This window comes from Phyllostomus hastatus, unplaced genomic scaffold (genome assembly GCF_019186645.2).
Source record: "Phyllostomus hastatus isolate PE091 unplaced genomic scaffold, TTU_PhHast_1.1 phas_scaffold_39, whole genome shotgun sequence".
Lineage (NCBI taxonomy): Eukaryota > Metazoa > Chordata > Mammalia > Chiroptera > Phyllostomidae > Phyllostomus > Phyllostomus hastatus.
Genome location: NW_025334028.1, coordinates 25928314 through 25945162, shown reverse-complemented (window position 1 = coordinate 25945162; position 16849 = coordinate 25928314).

Genomic DNA, 16849 nt, shown 5'->3' with positions numbered 1-16849 from the left:
TATTCAAAGAATCTCAAAACACTACAGTATTTTGCCATGTATATTGCTCAACCACATTTTTGGTCCAAACTTTTGGGGAAAAAACTCTCATTTTAATTTTTTAATTCACTTTTTTTACTTATTTATATTTAGACACTTGTTCTTTCTATTATAAAGGAATTTTTTTTAAGATTTTATTTATTTTATTTTTAGAGAGGGAAGGGAGGGAGATAGAGAGAAAGAGAGAAACATCAATGTGCGGTTGCTGGGGGTTCTGGCCTGCAACCCAGGAATGTACCCTGGCTGGGAATCGAACCTGGGACACTTTGGTTCCCAGCCCGCGCTCAATCCACTGAGCTACACCAGCCAGGGCTATTATAAAGGAATTTTAGCATTTATTTTAACATATTATGGTACAAGAAATTTTATGTGACAAATAATTACAAAACACAAGAAACAAGGTTTTACAAGTACTACTGATGTACGACACACATCCTTATTTTACCTTCAAAATTTTGGGCAAAAAAATGTGCATTTTGCATGGCAAAATATGGTAATTCAAAAGAATATACACACACCAATGTTCATTGCAGCATTATTCATAATAGCCAAGTTATGGAATCAACCCAAATGCTCATCAAGAGACAAGGGTTTAAAAAAACTGCGGTACATATATACAAGGGAATATTATTTGGTCATAAAAAGAATGAAATCCAAATATTTGTTACAGCATGGGTGGACCTAGAGTGTATTATGTTCAGTGAAATAAGTTTCAAAGAAATACAAATATCACATGATTTCACTTTTATGTGGAATTCTAAGAACAACATAAACAAAATCAATACAGTGTCTTGGAGACAGAGAGAGAACTGGTGGTTGCCAGAAGGGAGGGAGGGTTGGGGCATTGGGTAAACAAGGAGGAGGGACAATAAGAAGCACAAATTGGTAGTTACAAAATGGCCACAGGGAAGTAAGTAAAGCATAAGAAATATAGTCAACAATCTTGTGGTAACTATTTATGGTGCCACTTGGGGCACTGGAAATATCAAGAGGAACACAGTAAAGTATGTGATTGTCTAATCACTAAGCTGTGCACCCAAAACCAATATATGATAACAAAAATTGTTTAATTGCTGGCTCAAGGATATGTTTATTTAAAATCTTAATAGATACTTGATAAGCACTGTTTTCCTAAAAATTGTTCCCACTATGTTTCACCAAGTGTATATGAAAGTGCCTGTTTCTCATACCCTCATCACCACTAGATACTGTCAACTAAATTTTTAGTCACATCAGTAGACAAAAAAATATTTAAAAAACCATAAGGAGATAATACTATTAGCCCATCAGACTGGTGAAAAAAATGTTTAATAATATCCTAATGCTTGATTGGAAAATAGTTTCCCTAATACACTATTGTTGACAGCATAAAATGATAATAGCCTTTCAAGACAGAAATTTTACTTCACAAAGTCCTAAAAATCATGTATTAAATAAGGCCGAACAAATCCATGTCATATATATCTTCCCAAAAGTATTACTAACATAGGTCTATAGTTCAACATATAAGAGTGTGTATTTGTAATCATGGATAAGTGAATACAACTTAAGTATCTAGCCAAAAAAAAGTGGTTAAATTAATCAGAGTTCATCCACATTTTTGATGGAGTCTGATTATATAAGATGTATTCATCCATAAGAAATGCACACTCACAGTATATTAGAACTGAAGTGAATACCAGAAATCTTCTAAGGGGAAAAAATTGAGACCTTAAGAAACTTTTCTTTTTTGCCTAAAATTTACCTCAAGTTTTGGCCTGAGTTGAGATGAGAATGGGCAACTGCTGAATCCAGAGAGCTAGTGTATTTTCTACTACAAAACCACAAAGAGACATTTAACAAAAGCTATATTAACTCCTTATGCTACTATATTCTGTTTATTGGTATGTTAATTTGTCATTAAACATTTTCCACATTTAACTCTTTTTGATTTATTTATTAGAAATCCTCACCAAGATTTTTACCTACTGGTAGCAGTAAAATTTAAAGTTAATAAACTGACAGTTTTGTTTTTTAAAAGACCAAATGCCAGCTTAATTCAATATATATTAGAAGTATTATAAGTTTGATTTACCAATCACATTCACAATGACCCCCAATTTATTAGGTATGGAGATGGTAAAAGTATTACTATAAACTTACATGAATTTGTACTGCTTTCTACCATGTTCCTGACATATTTGCATAGAGGTCATAAAAATATTTGATACCTATAACCTACTAACAGTCTTATGAGGTCTTAGAGATAGAGTAGTGACTTATATTTAATGAAGTCTGTAGTTGAGAATGAAATGAAATAGGCATATTCACACTGGTGGGTAGATACCAAATTCTTGTAAGTTTTCTGAAAAGCAACTTAATAATATATATCAAGATCCTTAGAGGTGCTGAGAACTTTGACTCAAAATTCAGTGAAAAATAAAACTAAGGTAAAAACAGAAAAAAAGATAAAGGTCTATGTACAAATATGTTCATTTGTGTTTATTATGATCCATAATAACTGAAAATGTTTTAAATAGTTGCAAAACAAATTATTTTAGCTACATAAATTATGAAGAGAATAAAGCAAAGTAAGAGGACAAAGCTAGATAGCAACATGTGATATCTGTACATGTGTGTTGACACGTAAGAACATTACTGTAATTTGTGATGTTAACAAATTCTTGAAATAGAACAACCAAAGCAAATATTCAATGGAGAATTATTTCAGGACAAGGATCCTGGGAACTTCTTTTTAACAAAACTTGAATTATAATACATTATAAACATATGGTAGCTATTCATTTGAAATGTATTATAATTTGTTATGCCCCCAGTAAAACTACTGATGTTAGTTTTGTTTCCCTATTTTTGTCCATCATAGAGTCAATAGATTTAAATGTATTCTCTTGTGTTAACAACTTAGCAGGAGTGTGATTTCATCATGATGAACAATTTTATTTTATTATTTTATTTTTTAATTATTTTATTGTTGTTTAATTATAGTTGTCTGAATTTTCCCCCCACCACACCTCCCCCACCTGAGCCAAACTCACCTCTCTCCCTTGCTTCCTTGCACCCTCCCCCTTGGTTTTTTATTTTACTTTTGTTGTTTTTTTAAAGATTTTATTTATTTATTTTTAGAGAGAGGAGAAGGGAAGGAGAAAGAGAGGAAAAGAAATATCAACGTGTGGTTGCCTGTCACTCATCTCCCACTGGGAACTTGGCCTGCAACCCAGGCATGTGCCCTGACCGGGAATTGAACAGGCGACCCTTTAGTTCGCAGCCCACACTCAATCCACTAAGCTACACCAGCTAGGGCACGATGAACAATTAAAAAAAAAATAGCAAACTAAAATCCTAAGTTTCATGGTCTAGTGCTTGAAAATTTTGTGTGTTTAACTTATGTGATGAAATTATATAGTATATTTTTGTCAAATGTTTTAATATTTCTATTATAATGGTGTTTAATTTTCTGAATTTTAAAATGTTTTGTTAAAGCTCTGTTATTTAATTTAACTTAAAATATGAAAAGTCTGTTAAACACTGAACAAAACATTTTATTTTATAAACTGAGGGCAGAGTTGGCAGGGAGGTCTCAGTTTTTCATAAAGTATACAAAAATGTTAAAATAATATGGGAAGGATGTGTAGAAATGAAACTACGGCAGAATGTTATGAACTCTCACATCTATTTTGTTTTGTTGGCATTATTTTTAAATATTTCTGAAATCTTACAAGGTCTTAACAACTCTACCTCTACCACTATAGTCCAAGCCACCAATAATTTTGCCTAGATGGTGGTTATAGTTAGAGTCTCCTTATTCTCATTCATCTGATTCATCTGAATAGATTCCACAGAGGAATGTTCCAGCTTAACACAAATTTTGAGGCAGATACATTGCTCTATTCAATCAGTCATTTTGAATGTGATAGCCTCACAGTACACATGCTCACTCAAAGGCATCCACCACCCCCACTGAGTAGTACAGTGAAGTGGTCATTGTTAATGTATGAACATTCCAGTCCACTCTCCTTGACTGCCAGGTTATATCCATGTCACATAAACCATTCTCATTATATTAACAATGGTTGGACTTTTGCTGGACAGACCTTGTACATATCTGAGCTTCATCCAGAAAATGTCTATATATAAAATCTTGGAAGTCTTTACTTCTATCTTTACAATAAAAAAAAATAACATTGGACAAATTGAAAATCAATGACTTGGTTTAGACTCATCTGATAATTGAGGTCATAGGAAAATTGCCACACCAAAACTTGGAAAACAAGTTGCATCCAGAGAGATGCAGAAACCAAGATTTATTTGCCTGGAGTAGAAACATATAGAACCATAAAGCTGAAGAAGTATATGGTAATTCTGATGAATTTCTGGAAACTGAGAATGGAACAGCATGAGAATAGGGATATACCCCTAGAGGAACTCACACTTTCATGGGCTTCACCTCCAAGAACCCCACCAGGTACTTACTATGAAGACCAGGGAACATCCCCTTGTGGCTCTGTCAAGGTGAGAGGAAAAGTATACATTGTAAAACATTCCTAAAGCCTTTTTCAAACAAAAGCTGACTCTCCAGGGGAATGAGCCTTGCTTGAACACAATTCTGAAAGCCTATCTCAACCAGGTGAAAGGGATTCCTGCTCATTACAGACCCTCCTACCTTCCTGTATCAGTTACAGAGGAAAACTGAAGCAGACAGGGGTTTAAAGATGTAAACTAGAAATGCTGCAGACAAGGAAGGGAGAAGGGAACACAGGTAAAAAGGAAAGAGCTATAAACTGAACGAATGTCATGCACACTTGTAAAAGCCACAGCTTGAGGCAAAGTCCCACTAAAAAACTGAACGAAGAGTTAATCAAAAGATTATAGCCCTGGCTGGTGTAGTTCAGTGGACTGAGCACCAGCCTGTGAACCAAAGGCTCACCAGTTAGATTCCCAGTCAGGGCACGTGCCTGGATTGTGGGCCAGGTCCCCAGTAGAAGGTGCGTGGAAGGCAACCATGCATTGATATTTCTCTCCCTTTCTCCCTCTCTTCCTTTCTGTCTAAAAATAAATAAATAAACTCTTTAAAAACAAAAAAAAATTATAAAAGTTTTCCCTGTCCCAGTTTACCATCATAGCAAATGGGCTCCAGTATCATAATAGTGGTTACAACCGAAAAAGTTGCAAAGCACATGTTCTCTGGAACAATATGTACAGACACCTCTAGGACAAAGAAAAAGACATAAGCAAGGACAGTACAGGAATTTGAAGCCTCTAGTACTTAGATCTACAACAAACACTAGACACAGTCCAACTTCAATGCAGGTGAATATAAACCCTCACACTAAAAGCCAATTTATTTTATTTTCTATTACCCAATACAACATTTACAGCTCCCAACAAACAGTCACAAGGTATGCAAAAAGACAAAAATAAACAGGTGGAAAAGACAACAAAACTACCTGAACTAGATTCAGTACAACACACATGTTTGAGCTATCAAAAAGGAAATACCAAGCACTTTTGATTAGTATCACATGTTAAGGGCATGTGATAAAGTCTTGACCATCTTCAGGCCCCATGATTCACTAGAAGGACTCACAGGCCTCCGAAAAGCTGTTATACTTACAACTAAGATTTATTACAATGAAAGGACACATTGAATCAGCAGAAGAAAAGGTACATGAGGCCACGTTCAGGAGAAAGTACAAGCATGCTTGCAGGTGCTACCCTGGGGAGTCACACAGAAGTGATGTGCGATAGCACATGCCTGTGTTGCCAGCCAGAGAATCTCAGCTGAGATTCTCAGAGAGCCTCAACATCTCGGGCTTTTACTGGTGATCCATCACACAAGCTTGCTGTACGCACGTAACTTAGCTACTCAGATTCCAGATCCTCCTTCCCCAAATGAACCACTGCATATATATTAGAACAGCTACAATACAAAAAGTTCACAATACAAGTTTCTGGCAAGAATGAAGAACAACCAAAGTTTTCGTTCATTGCTGGTAGGAATGTAAAATGGATAGCCATTTTGAGAGACAGTTTGGCAATTTCTTACAAAGCTAAACATAGTAATACCATGATCCACCAATGGTCTTCTTAGCTACTTATGTAACTGATTTGAAAACTCATGTTCATATAAAACCAACACATAGAGGTTTATAGCAGCTTTATTCATAATCACCAAATACTGGAAGCAACCAACATGCCCTTTTATAAGAAAATGAAGAAACATGTCATGAGACATCCACATAATGGAATAATATTCAATGATAAAAAAGGAATGAGGTATCAAGCCCCACAAAAACATGGATGAATATAAATGCATATTTCTAAATGAAATAATTCAGTCTAAAACTGTCATGGAATTCCATTTCTATGATATTCTGAGAAACGTATATTATAACAGTGGTTAAAAGATCAGTGGTTGCCAGGGTTTTGTAGAAAGGGCTTATTTTTACAGTGTTTAAACTATGATATATGAACTACAATAGTGGATGCATTTGTCTAAACCTCTGGTAATTTACGACCATAGAGTAAGTCTTAATGTATGTAAATTTAAATTTAAAAATCATTTACAAGATTGGGAGGATACCAGAATGGAATACAAACTGTGACAAGAAGAAGTCTAACTATATTGAAAATATATTAAATAGCCTCATTTATGAGTGTAGAGAGAAAGTTCTGAGCTAAGTAACTTTGAAAATGATTGGAGACTATATGTTTAAAAGCAAAAGAAACTACAGATAAGCACTGTACTCTGATTGGTGCAGGCATTTTCTCATGGAGGTACAAGTTAACATTTCTGAAATCATTATACATGTATAATGGAATCAAACAGTTGAGTAAATTGATGGCTGACAGTGAGACCCAGTTTTATCACAGTTGGAATGGAACATTATAAACAAGCAAAGAGAAGATTAGAAAGATCTATGTAGTATTCCATTAGAGTTAAAGACATTAATACATGCTAAGCCTACTAGAGAGAAAGATAGGTACATATAAAAATATTTGCAGATGTGAGTGTGTACAACAGGCTAGTACATACATTTCCTTGCTCTTTTCTTTGAGAGGACTGAAAATAAGAACACCCCTACAGCAATGAACACACATAGAGCCCAAACTTTGGTTTCTAATATCATTCTCCAATCAAAGAAAACAAGGCTCCTTAGATAAATGTCTGATTCTCAAGCTGGGGCAGGGAATACACTAGATCAAACTACAATATCTTAGAGTGCTAGGAAATTTCATTTTAAATGCTAAAAATAATAACAGAAAAATGGCAATTTGTCAAAGGGACATAGCCAAAAGAACTCCCAAGGGCTGAAGCTAGAATAATTTGAACAAAAAAATAAAAATAAAGTAGTAGTAAATTATAATTCAGAGTACAAAATAAATATACATGAGTCTACATTGGTAAAAATAAATGAGTAACTTTAAAGTGGTTAAACTTGACAAACACTCCCTCGTCAAAGGACCAAGGTCAACATCTACAGTGGTAAGTCATATTAATAGCATGTATCCTTGAGATTACATGATGAGAATAACAGTTTATTTCTGTTGTCTTCTTAATATACAACTTTAAGTCTAATTATAACTGCACATACATAACTTCAGTCTAATTACTAGAAAAGTATCCAATAAACCCATAACTTCAAAATACATAAATACATAATAACATAACATAACTCCAAATACATAAGTCCAGTCTAATTATTAGAAAAGTATCAAAAAAAAAACCCATATTAAGAGGCATTCTAGAAAATAGCTCTCAAAACTGTCAAGGTCACTCAAAAAAAAAAGTTTGAGAAATTGTTCCAGCCTAGAGAAGCCTAAAAGATATAATGATTAAATGTATTATGGTAGCCTAGATGGCATTCTGGAACAAAAAAAATGACATTAGGTAAGAACTCAGGAAACATGAATAAAGTATACAGTTTAGAATAATATAGCAATATCACTTGATTAGTTTTGACAAGTGTATCATTCTCATATAAGATTTTAACAGTAGGGAGAATGGTTATGAGGTATATGTGAAATTTATATTATCTTTGCAACTTCCAGTTAATTTAAAACTATTCTAGGCAAAAATGTTTTTAAATAATTACAATACCCTTAGGGAAAATACAGGTAAATTATGAAGTTTTAAACAAAGGTATTTTTTCTCGAGAGTGTCCTAAGAATAATCAGTATTTACATTTCACGATCAGTAAATTCTTTGCCAAATGTACATTCTTTATCTCTCCCTGTGTTTACATATAGATGTAGATGAATTTATGTGCTAGAACTCCATCTTGCTTCAGTAATTCAGTTCATATCATTGATCCCATTACTAGCTCATTTTACCTTTGTTTATGATGAGTGGTAGTACATTCATACTCTACTCAGGTTGTATTTAAAACTAAGACAACTGCTATCATACCATGTGATATTACTTAAAATTGCATATACATACAGAAATTACATGAAATTAAAACTATATAAACTTATATTGACAATACTTAATTTGGTTAGAGAATACATTTCTGATGTACAAAAATATATTAATAGTCTTTAAAATTTTGGATTTCATATAAATTGATAGTAGCATCACCATTAAGAGAATGAATCCTCTAGATCCTTCAATCTGTCTTTCATGTCTTTTGAGCTAATCACTGCATTATAACAAGACAGTGAAAGAGAAGCTATACAAATTCATGAGAGGAAAATACAATAGATAAACAGATAGCAACCAATTGTTGAAAGAGAAAATGTACTGAAATCTAAGATTCAGTCTAGAGTAGATTGTTTTTTAAATTTTTTGACACTCTTTCTCCTTTCTTAGCCCATATTAAGTCAAGAATATACTAACAGTGAGCCCTAAATATATATCCAACATGAGATCTACAACATATAGTATTGCCTCTAACTCAACAACCTAAAAAGCAGTTAATACTAATAGCTCCTTTATACAAATTAAGAAATTGAAGCAAAAAGAGATTGAGTAATTTCCCCTGAATTATACAACTAATAAATAAGAATATCAAAATACAACTAAGTACAATTATATTGAAGACTTTGCACCTCTAAACAATTGTGGGAAAATTGTTACTGCTTGTTATCCCTTCTTCTCGATAGTTTTTTTTTAAATCTATTCCCTACACACTGTCTCCAACACTATCTATCCACTGCCATTTACTGAGCTAAGGACCCAGCACCTTCCATCCAGAATTATAGTAGCTTATCATCAGCCCTGCCCCACTCATCTCAGCCTCCATAAAATAAATAATTTGAATTTATAAATGATAAAAATACTTTCATGAATTATTTAATTTTTGATCTATTGAGTACAATGTCCCTCAAAACTTCTTTCATTGCAACAATAATGATTTAAAGAATAAACTATAGCTTTCAATTTTTTAATAACTTAATGATCAGTTAGCTTGGTTACTAGCTCACATATTAAATAGTGCACATGGTGTAAAAGGAACTCAAGGTAATTGACTAATGGCCACATTATTTATGTAAACATAACCATTTGTTCTACAAAATGTCTTAACTGTCGTTCTGCTTCATAAATTAAGTTCTGTCTGAAGCTGCTTCCTTTGGAAATAAAATGCAATAGAAGAGAATGTCATTGTCACATTTCTTTTTTTATTTACTTTTAGGTTTAGTATTATTTATTATAAACTCATGTTGCTTTGAAAATTATTCAGGGTAATTTTATTTATTTATTTTTTCATTTTCTTCTTACTGTTGTCCAAGTACAGTTGTCTCCATTTTCACCCCACCACAGCCTCCATCCCACCTATCTCTGCTTCCCACCCTCAAACCTACCCCCTTTTAGCTTTGTCCACGTGTCCTTTACCCATGTTCCTGGATGGACCTTCCCCAATTTTCCCCCATTGTCCCTTTCCTTTCTTCCCTCTGGTCACTGTCAGTTTGTTCTTAATTTCAATGTCTCTGGTTATATTTTGCTTGCTCATTTGTTTTGTTGATTAGGTTCCACTTACAGGTGAGATTATATGGCATTTGTCTTTCACCATCTGCCTTATCTCTTTTAGAATCATTGTCTCATTGTCACATTGCATTAAGCAATTTGGCAATAGTCATTTCGTGGGGGGGAGGGGTGGAGGTTGAGTATACCTATTGTCCTAGTTTGCCACATCTCTCCACAAAAGCTGAATTGCCATTAAATAACACCTCTCTCAAGTCATGTAGCTCATAAGGAATCAATTTTATGATAAAGTTAAAATTCTCTGAACATAAGAAATAGTATTTTTTAAACAATGCAGTTTTGAAAGAATAAAAACGTGATAGAGGCATTAAACAATATGTACATTTTGCTCTTTGTGTGCATTTGAGTGTCATTTAATAATGGTTGCCTAAATTAAACATTACTTTGTGACTGCAAAATGCTGCTTTTTTAACTATTTTATTCCTTATAATATGTGTTGTTGCCATTTTTCTATAGAGAAAAGTCTTCTGTTTCCCCACACTTTTCTTAATATTAACATGGACTCATGATTCAATATATTATGCATTATTATCATTATTATTTTTTTTATGCTGACTTGGTCCAATTTGACCTCTTCAGGCTGGCTCTCTGCCCTTTGCTCTGATTCTATAATCTTTGAACACCTTTCTTTCACACCTTCTATTTTATCTATCCCAGTTTTGCAAGCTGTTAATTCTTTAACTTCTGGGTTTTTTTCTTTATTTTTAGTGGAGAACAGTCTTTAGAATCTAATATTTGACCTCTATTTTTACATATTGATAGAGGGATATGGTTTCTAGGCTCCTTAAGTAAGAAGAAAATTAAGTCACAACTTCACACTGATACCAGCAATTCAAACTCAACATTCTGAGTCCTCCCTAAATTTCTATCCTTTAATATTTGTACTTCTTATCTCCCATTATGAGAACCCTAGTTCTAAATATACTCAATCTTACAGTTCTCTTAAAATATAGTTTCATAACTACACAACTAATGCCACCAATAACAGCAAGACTGCTATGTAAAGTTTGAAATTTCTTTGCAGTTCTTTCAATCCTTATAGTTTATCTTACAAGAGTTTACAGAGCCCAGCACCTTGAATCTTTATTGATATCAATACGAAGTTATTGAAGTAATGTCAGGGGAAAAATTGATGGGGTGTATTTATTGTAGCAGCAAAGTGTGGAACATCTAGGGCGACTCTGATGTTTATTTCGGAGTCTTATTCTCAAGCTATTCTATTAAAGTTGTGAACCAAATAGGCTTCCAAAACAATCCAATAAAGCAAAACAAAACAAACCTTGCTTAAGTTAGCAAGAATTGGGTTTTTTGCAACCAAAGAATCTAAGTCAAGTTGATACAAACCAAACACCCATTGCAGGACCAGTTAATTTTCCCTAGTTACATGCTTTTTATCGTCTTACTCACACATGCTGTTTTCTCCATTGTAAATGTCTTTCTCCCAATATACCGAGTTAAATGTATGCTTGCTGAAGACATACTGCTCAGTTTGAACTCTTCTTCATCCACTTAAATAGCTGGGAGTCATGTCACTTAACCTTTTTAGCCTGAATTTTCTCATTTATAAAATAATGATAACAAAGGTACCCAACTCATAAGGCTATTGTGAAGATAATAAGGTAATAAAGGAAAAGCCTTGGAATAATACCTGACACACAATAAGTACTTCATGAGTGCCACACAGTGTATTGTACGCAACAAAAACGCATGCAATTTTCCATTTCCCTGGTTCCCATTGAGACCTCTCTTGGTGTATGACACATTTGGCCTTTTAATATTATATTTCCTAACATAGTGCCACACAGTGTAGATGCTCCAAAAATATATATATCATAAAAATGAATTAATTGTGTATTTGTTGGCACAGTATTTAATTTTTACTTCCCTTAAGGGTTCTGTGTAATAGGAATAATTATTTTCAAATAAATTTAAATTTAATGTAATTAAAACCAGGGACACAAAAGTGCTATATATGGCTCTGGTGCTAGACACTAAAATTTTGTAAACAGAAAAAGGTCTAATTTTGACAAAAAATATGGACATAAATTGCTCACATCATTTAGTCCATTCAAAGCCTGAAACTTTTGGCTCTAATAATCAGGTAGGTTTCATCCAATTCAATATCTGAAAGATGCTTTTTATGGAGAGGATTATAAATAACTCATACAGCCCTGGCTGGTGTGGCTCAGAGCACTGAGTGCCAAACTGAGAACCAAAGGGTCACCAGTTCAATTCCCAGTCAGGGCATATGTCTGGGTTGTGGGCCAGGTCCTCAGCTGGGACCACTTCAGAGGCAACCACACATTGATGTTTCTCTCCCTCGCTTCTTCCCTTCCTTCCCCTCTATAAAAATAAATAAATAAAATCTTTTAAAAAATAACTCACAGACACAGACAACAGTGTGGTGATGGCCAGAGGCAAGGGGTGGGCAGGGGCTAGATGAAGGCGAGCAAAGGGGAAAAATGGGGGCATCTGTAATAGTGTCAACACTAAAAATACAGAAAAAAATTAAGGATAGCAGAATATTTGTTGAAAATGACTGAGCCAAATTCCACTGTTTGAGTTACATAGTTTCTTATGTGTGCATAAAAATTAATTATGAGTGGGCTTTTACAAATCCTTTTCCTAGTCCCACAGACAACAACCCATTACCTATATGTCCCTACTATTTCTATATGTAATCAATATAAAGTTATCAATAAGATATTTTTATTTACTTTCTCATAGTGTTTGAAGTCTAGTGTGTATTTGTTTACACTCACTGCACATCTCATTTCAGAATGACCACCTTTCAGGGGCTCACCAGCCATGTGAGAGTAGACATTACTATGTTAGACAATGCAGACTTAGTGTCCTAATAGTTGCCTAACCTCTTGTTTACTTGTTCTGCCTATTTATAGCTACTTAAGTTTTGTTTTAGACTAAGAAACTCTCCAATTCAAGATGGTCCACTACTACTTCACAGTTAATGAAATCACTTTTGTTTTGCTGAAGTTCTATATCTAAGAGTGCTGTCTTATATCTGTGCTATTCTTCAGTGAATGTTGTATTCTATGTAATTTTTATCTACATGTTTTGGGAAGAAATGATTTAAGTAATTTTTAGTGGAAAAAATACTGGCCCAATCCTATAAAGATCCTAAGAAGCACTTCGAAATGACACTATTAAATATTCTCCTAGAAGAAGGAATTAATTGGTATTATCTCGTAATGATTTCCTAGGAAGAATACATTTGATTCAATTTGAGCTCATGAAACTTTGAAATGCAAATTAATAATTTATCTTCACAGTCTATTCAGACAAATTACTGTGCCCTGAAGTGGTTATCATGACCTCCCTCAACTGATACTATCAGGTCCTTCTGAGCAGTTGTTTTTTGTACTTTTTAATGATAAATGTTTTCTTTAAATATCATCTCTAAATATAAAATCAAATTTTATTGAAGAGAGAAAAATAAAACCTCAGTTCACTCTCTCCTACTTTTGCCCCTTGAGGTTTCAAAGTTCTTTATGGCATTGCTATGGGGGTTGAAAAACACAGGGAAAAACTAAATGTTTAGGGCAATCAACAATATAATTACACTGAAAATATGAGTTATGTTTCTCTCTTCATCAATTTTAGAAATTCATGTATGCAAAGAGGGAATATCCCAAACATTCTCTCTTATCCCAAATCCTCCAACAGCAGTTGTAGCGCCATAAAGTATCCAAAATCGGATCTTAGCCAATTAAATATAAGTATAATCTATAAAGCTATACTTATGCTTTATCATGTAATATAGCCACAAACATTTACACTGAAAATTCTGAGCCTTTAGAGAAATACAAGAAGTCCATATGGCATTACAAGTTTCCTTCTTCTACTTTTGTGGTATAGTCTTGTTATATGCTTTCCTGTGGTGTGCTTCTGAAAACTAATGAGAAAATACCTCTCCACTATAAGCAAGCTATATTCAGACTCTTCGGTGGGTGCTAACTGCAATGGGAACCATCACACACAAATAGTTCTTAAAATACTGTACAAAATGGGGAGATAAAGTTGGCTATGACTAATGCCAAGGATAGCATGCATTCTGAGGTCATAGACTCTAGCTTCAAGGACATTTATTACTATTTCTTTTCTCCACTATTTGACAGGTGAATTCCTTTAGTAGTGCTGTTCTAGGAGGTGAGCAGAAATATGATTTTGTTTAAAATATTGTTTAGTTCCAATTCTATGGATCAAAAATAGTGTTGTAGAAATATCAGATATTTTAAAAATCATTCAAATTAGTAAAAGATTTCTACATAATTCACTTCATTTTCCTAAGAATATATTGAGGACCATTTCTTTTTATTTACATTGTGGTGCAAATTTTAACACAAAAAATACATTTAAAATACATTTTTAATGTACTTTGTTATGCTTTGAAGTAAAAAAATCAGAATACAAATACTGTATTTGTAAATGGTTACTTATGTGTATGAGTTTCTTTAAAATTGTTAATCTCATAAAAAAGAAAAACAAAATTAAAGGGATATACATTATATTAGAACAAATTTTTTATGAGGTAGCAGAGGCTTAGTAAACAATTTCTTAAATGATAAAACAAAGAATGATGTTTTGAAATACTTTCCATTACAATCAATTGAATATTTAGCTCTTACATTCTACACTGTATATCTTCTACATTTGTTGCTGAAGAGATTTAAAATTCCACAAATTGTTGGGTGGGTGGGCTGGAATGGGAGTAAATGGGAGAAAACTGTACTTGAACAATGATTAAAATAAAATTTTTAAAAATTCCACAAATGTTATTATCTGCCTTCTGGAATATATATTATATGCATATTCTCAATTTCTATTTTACATTAAACAATAATCATACAAGTTTACAAACAGAAATAAAAAGTTTATCTACAAAAAATAACCAAAATATCAACTTTATATTAGTTTTTTATTTGTAATACTGTCAGCAAAAAAAAAACCCACAATAAAATAGTATCTACACACATTTATTCAATAGTGTGAGCCATATTTTTACTTATTACTTTTCAATATAGTAAGCAGCTGTTTTAATTGCCCACTTCAAATTTTAATTTTTCACTATTTTGTGGGTGGTAAGATACATGTTTTTCGGTGCATTGTTTTACTGCATCTGCAATAAAATAGGTTCCTTGATCAAATGCTATGTAAGCAGAAGGTCTGAATTGAACTATTTCCTGCTTTAGACATTAAACAATGTTAGAGGTGTTTGGGTCAGTTAATGGATAAGTAAATCTAAATTTGGAATAAGTGTGTAACCTGATCAAGGCTTTTTGGTATCCACCCGGTGTCATGGGTAATGAGCCAATGTAATCTATAAATTATGAGTCTTCTTAGATCTGCTCAATATTCAGCCCCTGGGTTCTTTAGCTTCTGGTATTCATTTTGACAAAAAAGCAAATGTTATAAGATTGAAGGCAGTAGGATACATAGTTTTTCTCTGCGGATCAGTGCATTGCCTGATGCTCCCATGCCTATTCATCTCATGTATCCAAAAGACCACTTTAGAGAATCTATCAAAGTATCTACTGGTTAATTCCAGTCCCCTTCTGAATTTGGAGGACATTTCTGATGGGCTTCAATATACCGCACTTTGCTTTCCCATTCTAAATCTATAGCATTTTCCATAACATAGCACCACTGAGATTCTTTTTATCTTCCAGTTATCTATGGCTCATGTATTGTCAGTTCATTGGCTATTGCCTCATAAATGTTAAAAATCTATACCATAAAAATCTATATTATCAAACAGTCAGAGCACACGTGTTTTCCAGTTTAAGTGCCAACCCTCCACTCTTGAGACATCTGTAAGCCATGTTTCTTTTTTAGCATCCTCATTTATCTGATTATTGGGAAAAGTTAGTCTAGCCAGAATATTAGGTAATTCTTCAGAAAGATTTGTGGGACCTAAAGAATGGCAGCTACATGTTGGTACCCACAGTGGTTTGTCATGTTGCATGGTCATGAATATACCTTTTCCACTTACTGAGGAAAGCTTTTGAGTGTTTCCCTCCCTGTTCAAATGATGAGCTGATATAACACATACCATAACAGGTATTTAAGGTCTCAAAATAACTGTACGCTATCAACAATAGAAGAAGTTTCAATTAATGCCTAATAACTAATTAACACCTGCTAACTAATTATGAAAGTACCTTAAGCACCAGTGTCCAGCAATACTAATAAAGTTTCTTCACAACCCCCAATCCATATTACCTATTCAACCATAAACAACTTGTCAACTCCTGGTGACTTCATTGCTCCATCTATAAGGAATTTAGATTAATGGATCTCTACAGTCCTTCCAAAATAAGAGACTCCTGAATACCTGGGGTTAGTTTTTCTCTCCCTTAATTTTATTTCTTCAGCTACCCAAGGAAATTATTTATGCAAATGAAGCAATCAGGTTTTTTGCTAAGATCAGGAAGAACATTTGGATCTACAAAATTTTGCCTGAAGAATTAGTTCTACAAATAGACTGCATTGTTTTATAAGTTTACTCTATGAGATTTTAGAAACACAGTCTTACTTGCAGCACAGCTGATAACATTTTTATTACCAAATAATAAATTATTGCAATCAGAAAACAGCAGTGGTAATTATTGCAAATGCTAGGATCAGAATTTTTCCATTTGAAAAATAATTTACTCAGGACCCCACCTTTCCCCAAAATATTACTCCTAATTTCTCCTAACACAATAAACTAGAAAAATATCAACAAGTCTATTAATCTAGTATTTCCAGAAAAATACATTTAAATCTTTAGATAAAAGATTAATATCTGCTGAATAGAATGCAAAACAT